The following is a 7,915-nucleotide window of genomic DNA, read 5'->3' as shown; positions in this document are numbered from 1 at the left end:
TGTGAGAAAAGCCTCTCAAGCTCAGGCAAGAGATTTTGAATTAACTTTGGAAAGCATGTAGAAAGCTGTTGGCAAGATACACAGCAGTGTATATTGTGGAACACGTTGCCTGCCCTTTTCTCTCATCAGTTTGCTATTAAAAAGTTGTAAGAGGAATATATAAAAAAATGAGAACATTGACTCAAATCATAGCAAACTGAAATGTAGTGAAATGGAGATATTTTAGGTTGCATTTGTTATTGAAGTGGTGATTACTAGCTCAGAAACTGATGTAGAGACAAGGGACAGAAAACAGCGTAAAGAATGGGTCACTTATCTTCCAGTTCACAGAACAGTGTAAGGCAAGTTCTGAGAAAATGCACTGATGGGATCCTGAAGTTTTCTCATGCTTAAATGAGTCAAAAATTTAGATTTATGAACGAATTAATAAGCTATTCCACAAATATCCCAGCTTTCTGTGAGATTTGTTCAGGAAATGAAAAGCACTTATGTAATGTTGAAGGAATGAAAGGAAAACTTCACGGCATTAGAAAAGGGAAAATAACGCTTCACTCTGAAATGCTCAGGAACTAACTTCACCAAGAAACTGGTTTGTTACAGATGTCAAGTGCATTAAAAAGTGTGTTTTGAGAGCACATCTTAGCATCTCTTTAAGTATTATAAAGAGTCAGTAGCCTTGATTTTTTTAATGTGTACACTTGTCCAAATATGATTTTAATTTTTTCTCCCTTGATTCCAGATGTGCCTTTTGCCGTATCTGCCAGGTAGAAAAAGCTGAAGAAAGGTGCTGTAATAAGTTGTTTGCCAGCAATTCTAAGGATTGGTGCATGTACCAAGAGTGCTGGAGCTGTAGGGGATGCCATAATGTGCCCTTTGCAGGAAATATGGGGGAGGCAGATGTACTAAAAGCACCTCTTCCACAGAGGTGGTGGTGTTTCTTGGTTAGCGCAGGTCGGCAGGCGAGGTGTGCCCAAGGAAAATGTGAGTTTCTTTTGTTAGAGATCTAAGGGTATGTAAGAGAATTTTCCAGTTGTTGTAGGACTGTGATTTACTTACTCTCTCCATATTTTGTATGCTTGGGATGATGAAAATAGGCTCATCTGGTAGTAAGACTTTAAATTTTTTCTAAGATTCTTGTCCATTTCTTCTATTCTGATTAGAATCTTTTTGTCTGTGAAGTACTAGAAAGTCTACAGCTTCAGAGTCTGGGTCTAAGAAACTTCGCTGTCCATTGCTAAATAAATTTGTAAGCCTGTTAAACACTGACAGCAAAAGATACACAAAACAGTAAAGTGAAGTTAGGAATAAGGATCTGGCAAATTCCATTTCACGTCTTCCCTAGGATGGCAGCCTTTTAAGACATTTTTACTAAAGGCTTCTGTATCACTGTTGTAACTCTCTGCTTTTTTGGTGTAGTCATCTTTATTTGATTCTTAACTCCTATCCCCGATACAAAGTATTTTTCACTTATTTTCTGCAACAATATTATCTGACTTGCAGACAGGTCCACCATAAGTATTTTGTGAACCATTCCTCTTTTATGTTGGCCTAGGACTCTGTTGCTACTCTGTAGCTACACAGTCAATTGAAACAGGCAGGCTATTCCGTGTCTTGTCCATTCCAGGAGTACTTGATTCCGTCTATGTATCTATCCGTCTATGTATCTATCCGTCTATGTATCTATCCGTCTATGTATCTATCCGTCTATGTATCTATCCGTCTATGTATCTATCCGTCTATGTATCTATCCGTCTATGTATCTATCCGTCTATGTATCTATCCGTCTATGTATCTATCCGTCTATGTATCTATCCGTCTATGTATCTATCCGTCTATGTATCTATCCGTCTATGTATCTATCCGTCTATGTATCTATCCGTCTATATTTTTTCTGTCAGTCTGCATCTTCCTTAAAAAGGCTTGGACATTTCATGCCTTTTTATGCTTCTGCAGCTTGCAGAGTGGTTGGTGGTACTGTTTTGTTGTCTTTCCTAGTATGTGATTCTTAAGTCATCAGTTAAATCTGGAAAGAGGAAGAATGAGTTATGGAACTGTATTCATATACAAAGTTATGGAGTTGTAAAGCTGGGGGCAATGGTTTTCATGCTGGTGGAATTGTATCCTATCAGCTGAGCATCAAGCCTGCCAGGAGGGCCACTGCAAACATCCCTCCTCAGTAAGACTTCCCTACTCTTTCCTGTCAATTTTGTTTTCACCTTTCTTCTGTCTTTCAATAAAAACCTTGTGAATTTGTGACTGTAAGTCCTATCACCTGAGTCTGTGCCACCATTGAAGTAGTTTGTGACAAACATTGTCCTACTCATGAAGAAATGCTTGTCATTTGAATCTGTTGTACAAGTAGCTTGAGAAAAGCTTTCATGTTGGTACAGGACTCCTTAATTTCTTTTCTTGCTGCAGCTGTTGGCAACTCTGGTGTTGGCACTTTTTCTACCCTCCATATCTGGAATAAGTCAACTTTATATTAGAAAAAGTTGAAGTCGATGGTAGTGTAGTCATTAGGGAAGGAAAATAACCTACCTTGTAGAGAATTCCAATATTTCACACTGAGGTTTTGGAGAAGTATTGCACAACATTTTAATAATGATACTAACTTGCACACCACTGGGGTCTGATTTGATTGTCAAGTTCCACATGTCTTTAAGCTCATTGTCTAGCCTAAGTTACGTGACTGGATTTCCATTATTGTCTGTGAAGAGGAAGAAGCCATGTTGATTTTTATCTTGACTATGTGTGCACTTGGCTGTACTGTTTCAACATATAATTACAGTGGGTGTCGTCATTATTGATTTTGCTACAGTTGGAAATAAAAAGCAGCAGACAGTTTCCAGGCCCGTTTACAGACACTTTTGCCCTGGAAGAGAGGCTGGAACCTGCACATAGTAACCCAGAAATTACAGGACTGTTTTGGAAAGTCTCTGGCATGACATGCTCTGCTTTAATTACCTCAGTGCAGTGAGTGAGCTTTAGCTCTTTTTTAAGACATTCTTTTGCATTCAATCTTGTAGAGCTTGTTTCAAGAGCAGGCTTATTTCCAAACAGTAGGGCTCTAGTGTGATTTTGGCTCTTGTTGTTCAGAGCACACTTTCGGCATTATTTCTGTCACATGGGGCAGTTTCCTTTGAGTTACGCCTTTTTTTTTCCTGGTTAAGTCTTTGTTTTCCTCAGCTCTGATTTTGTCTTATTCCCCCTCCCCCCCCCCCCCCACTCTTGTTGGTGATCCAGATTGAAGTGAACTGTGTATTTGGTCCCTTCAAGAGTGCATTTCAGTTTAGAGGGGAAGGATTTCTAATTTGTGGTGGTGTTTCAGATCAGAAAAAAGATAATACAGGGGGACTTACCAGTAGAGCAGGTTTGTTGTAATTATGTGTGGGAAAGCTAGCTGATGTTTCTGATATAGCACCTAAGTTGAGGCTAAGGTAAGCCTGCATTTGAATCCACACAATTAGAGTTGAATGATAGCCACTCTTCTGAACTATAACTGTTGTGAAGCTGCTTTTGCTTTCATGTAGCACAAGTCCCAGGATAGCTGACTTAAAATTAGATATGTTGTTCAGTTGATACAAGTGATAACACAAGCAGAAAGCTTCAGTCTTTTGCAGTGCAAAGTTCTTCTAAGTTTAGGCTGAGTTGTGTTGTGACTTCATGTGTGCAAAGTGAGTGTCTCAGTCTCTGACTGAAAGCTGCCTGTAACTACATCCATGACAAAGAAAGCATCGTATCAGGGAAAGCTGCTGGCTCGTTCAACTGAACAAAAGTATAGTCAGCAAATTTGAGAATGATCTTGTTTCAGAGTGTCCCCACTGCTGCTTTCTGTCTGACAGTATCTGATAGCCTTTCTCACTACTTCCAGTTGTCTCTTTCGGCTATTTCAGGGTCTGCTGATGGCAGTACGATTTGGACTGCATTGCGGTTAAAGATTGTGTTCTCTTTTGCACTACCTGCCATTTGGTGTCATAACTGTAGCAAGATTGCTTCTACATACAGAGGCTTGCATATCTTGAATTTTTGCCCTGGCTGTGAAGATGTACAAATGAAAGACTTTCATCTCTTGATTAGTTTCTCCTTATGTTTGGTTTCGTGTAGAGGAGCAGTTTTCAACCTGTGCTCTGTGGCTTCCTAGAATATGTGGTCTACTACAGAAGCAGACTGTAGAAGGTGACTAAAATGTAAATTCAGCAGTGGGCTTTGTGTGTTTCCTGATAGAAATTTTGTTGCGTCTGAATACTTATTATGGTTTGAAAATAAAAACACATCAAAACCTGCTGGTTTTCTGCTGGGATGTGCCTGTAAATACTGTTGTCGGTATTGTACTTTTTATTTTTTGAGTAGTCCTGCTTGATGCTCAGAACTGTCAGTTTACACTCAAGTCTGATTTTTTTGCTAGATTCCAGTGACAGAAGCTTGATTCCTGCTGACCCAGAATAGGCAGCAGTTGTATGCTGGCATCTCTTCTGCCTTTTTGGTGTTCTATGGACACATCTGTGTTCTCATAAGTGCTTCCAGGACACAAGCTTTCCTGCTGAACATCTGTGTCAGCACAGGTTTTCATAAAACTGATTGCCTCCCTCTTAGATTGGCCTAAATCATGATGTACATATACTAATTTTAATCTTTCCTGCAACACTCCAGCATGTGCGGCCTTGACACCCTGTACTTCATGTCTCTTTCCAGGATTCATTTGATATCTATTTTTTCAGTCTTGATGTTAGATTAGCAGTTTACATAACTGTACTGTGAGGCTAATTTCTTCACTGTGAGTAATTTGGGACATGCAGAGTGACATACAATTTTGAGCAGTATTGGAAATGGTTAAGGAGTTTGCTTCATCTTGATAAATTTTGGAACTTATGTTACCATCGTAATTTATGCATGATAGACTGGAAAGTTTCTGAAAGATAGGAAAAAAATTGATTCCCTTGAAGTGATGTTGAGGGTTCTTAGCAAACCGGTGCAGGTATGTGTCAGAGACCTGGACTTTTCCACACTGTGGAGTGAAGCAAGTGGAGTGTGGCTGATACAAGCAAGTGAAGCAAGTGGAGTGAGGCTGATACAAGCAAGTGATGCTGATAACACATAAGGAACTTCTCAGTATATGGAGAGGAATCTTGGCTTCGGGGTTTTTGGGGATGGTTCTTGCACCTAGACATTTAAAAAGTGCATTTTGGAGTCTGGATTGCAACTTGAACTTGGCTCTAGGTCACAGAGGAAATGGAAATCTAAGCCAGAGAACTTGTCAAGAAAGGCATCTTACAGAAGTCTTGTGGTGTGTATTTATAGGCCATGTTTTGACCTTAAATTTCAGGTTATGTTGCTGGTTACTATGGCAGTGGCAACATAAGGATCAAGAAGCTGTTGGGAGATGAACAGTAATATGGTTGATTCAACTGCATCACCTGACAGATGGAAGAGTCTCTGAAGTGCATATCTACGTGTCTGGGAGGAGACAGAATGGTCCGAGGTATGCACGGAGATAAAAAGCGGGGCAGTAATGCCTGCTGAAATCCAGTAGGGCTAAGGTTTTTAAGTAGAAGTTTGTAGAGATGCATCTTTTCTGAATCCTGTTCTCTTGTGACTTTTTTTTCTCCCGTGATTTAGCAAGTTTCTGTGAACAAATAAAACGTGTTCCCTCTCTGGCGTAGCTTGGCTGAATCATTCAATTGCTTAACAATCACAAGTGCTCAGAATGCCTGTAGCTGGACACAGGCCCACTGGGCCTTGCTGAGAGAAATACATCCAGCAGAAAGTGCTTCTTAATCCAGTAGCATGGGAAGCTGGGGGTCCCTTTCTTGCCAAGGTTGCACAAGGAAAACAAGGTCATTTGAATTAAGGCTTATGTCCACTCCTTGATCCTTTGTGAGTGGGGGTGTGGTTCTTGTCTGGGAGTTGTTTCTACACTACGGCTCTCTTGATGCTCTCTGCAAAATCGTTGATCTGAACACGTGGCTTTTTCTTCAAACATACTTCAGAATCCAAACCAGCTGCTGCAGCTCCTTCACTTCTGCAAAGCTTCTTCAAGCCATACTATGATTTTGTGGCTCTTTGTAGGTAGTAACTTACAGCTGCTTTTTTCTTGTTGCAGGGTTTTTTTAGAAAATATTGGGGTAACATGATTCTAAGTGGTTTCTGCAAATGCCCTCTCATATCCTTGTGTGCTCTTCACTCCTTCCTCCTAAACATGTGTTACCTTTCCTTCAGCAAAGAGAAAGGAGATAAGAAAATGGGCCTCCAGCTCAGATGCTGTGGTCTGCACAAACTGTGGTTTAAGCCAGTCCCTTACAGCTTCTAAAATGAAGGCTTGTGGTTTGAACACTCTTTGTGTTCATAAGCATGCAACTTGTTTGCATGCATGTAGTTTGAGTGCTCAGCACCCAAAAATCAGAGCCTGGTACATGAGGAAATCTAGACTGCTGCTTATTTACTTTGCGTCTAAGTGTTGGCAAGCAGTACATTTCATTTCTTGTAGATGCAGTGTTTGTAATTTGATTGCTGAGCTTAAATGGCATGTTTGGTAATTAATTTCCAAATTTTTCTATTCCTTACTGAATATGCGCAGGTACTGTAAAGACAAAGCAAGTTCGAGCTCTTAGAAACTGCTTTCAAAGTTTTTGCTACAGTGTATGCACTGAGCAAGATGGGGATTTGACATTGAGATTGAATAGATGAAATATGGAGGAAAAAATGGTTATTGTAAGTTTCAGTTAAGTTTGTGCATAGGTTGGTCTCTATAGTGGTTTCTGCCTGTGGCATCAGTGCCAGAAAAACAGGTGGATATTTAGCACTTAATATGTTTCTAAGTCTTGGACAGAATCTTAATGATATCCTTTTCTTTTAAAATGATACAAAAATATCTCCACATTAAGTCATTATTGAACTTGATAGAAATTTAATGTTCCCATTTAGATCATATGCAGATGCTCCTCTTCTTTTCTTTCAAGAGAATTGGAGAATAAGACAAATCCCTCATTGTCCTGATGCTTGAAGAGATTGCTAGCATTCCAGAATAAATGTAAAGCTTATAGAGAAAGGGGATATTTACAGGATAAAAGTAGCAAAGGATAACTAAATACATCCAGGTGTAAGGCTCTGAAAATAGCGTTGTATCTGCTGAGATTTCAAAATGCACCTATGAGGCATAAAATAAGAGGTGTGAAAAACTTTGCTTTGCACCGACACAGCTGCCTCTGTCTAAATTCTTTCTCACTCAGTTTATCTGGAGTTACTGAAATAATCAGTGTAGCTTCCTCACTTTATCTGATGTATGTTCATAGGCTATAGTGCGTGTATTCTTAATGCTGCTTAACCTTCTTTGTCAAGGGAAGTGCTTTGCCCAGCATGTTTTCTCAATCACAAGGGCACTGTGCCATGATGGGTTGCTGTTGCGCTAGAGCAAGTACTATCTGTTAGTGTACTAGAAGTGAAACGTTTGTATCAGTACCTTGGCCTACTCCCTGGGGAGCCACACTTTTTTCCAAGGGAAAAAATTTCCAGTGACAGTTACAGTAATACTTCCTTGGGTGCTTGTCTTATTATTTTTTTTTCTTTAAATAATATGCTTTCATATCTCTTTATAATGAACTGTAAATGCTAGTTCTGCTTTCACTCTGTGCCTTCTCCTTTGTTTCAGGTAGCCTGACTCTGCAGTGTTTTGGTTTTAAGAGAAAATCATCTAATTTCATCTTTGCTGTGCTGGTGGAAAAAGAGTCTGGCCTGTCATAGGCTGCTCTCCTTGAGAAAGAATTCTCAGTTTTCCCAGTGATGTAGTGTTCCCCAGCTGACACTGATCTGGTGTTTATAGTCCCAGAAAATGGGGAAGCTGGAGTCTTCACAGTTAGGCAGTTTTGGTGTAGGAAGTTCTTAGCTGAACAAGGCAAGCAATCTTCCACAGGTGTGTATA

Source organism: Meleagris gallopavo, chromosome 4 (assembly GCF_000146605.3).
Source record: "Meleagris gallopavo isolate NT-WF06-2002-E0010 breed Aviagen turkey brand Nicholas breeding stock chromosome 4, Turkey_5.1, whole genome shotgun sequence".
Taxonomy (NCBI): domain Eukaryota; kingdom Metazoa; phylum Chordata; class Aves; order Galliformes; family Phasianidae; genus Meleagris; species Meleagris gallopavo.
The sequence above is the reverse complement of the archived record's forward strand: the minus strand, read 5'-3'. Positions refer to the sequence as shown.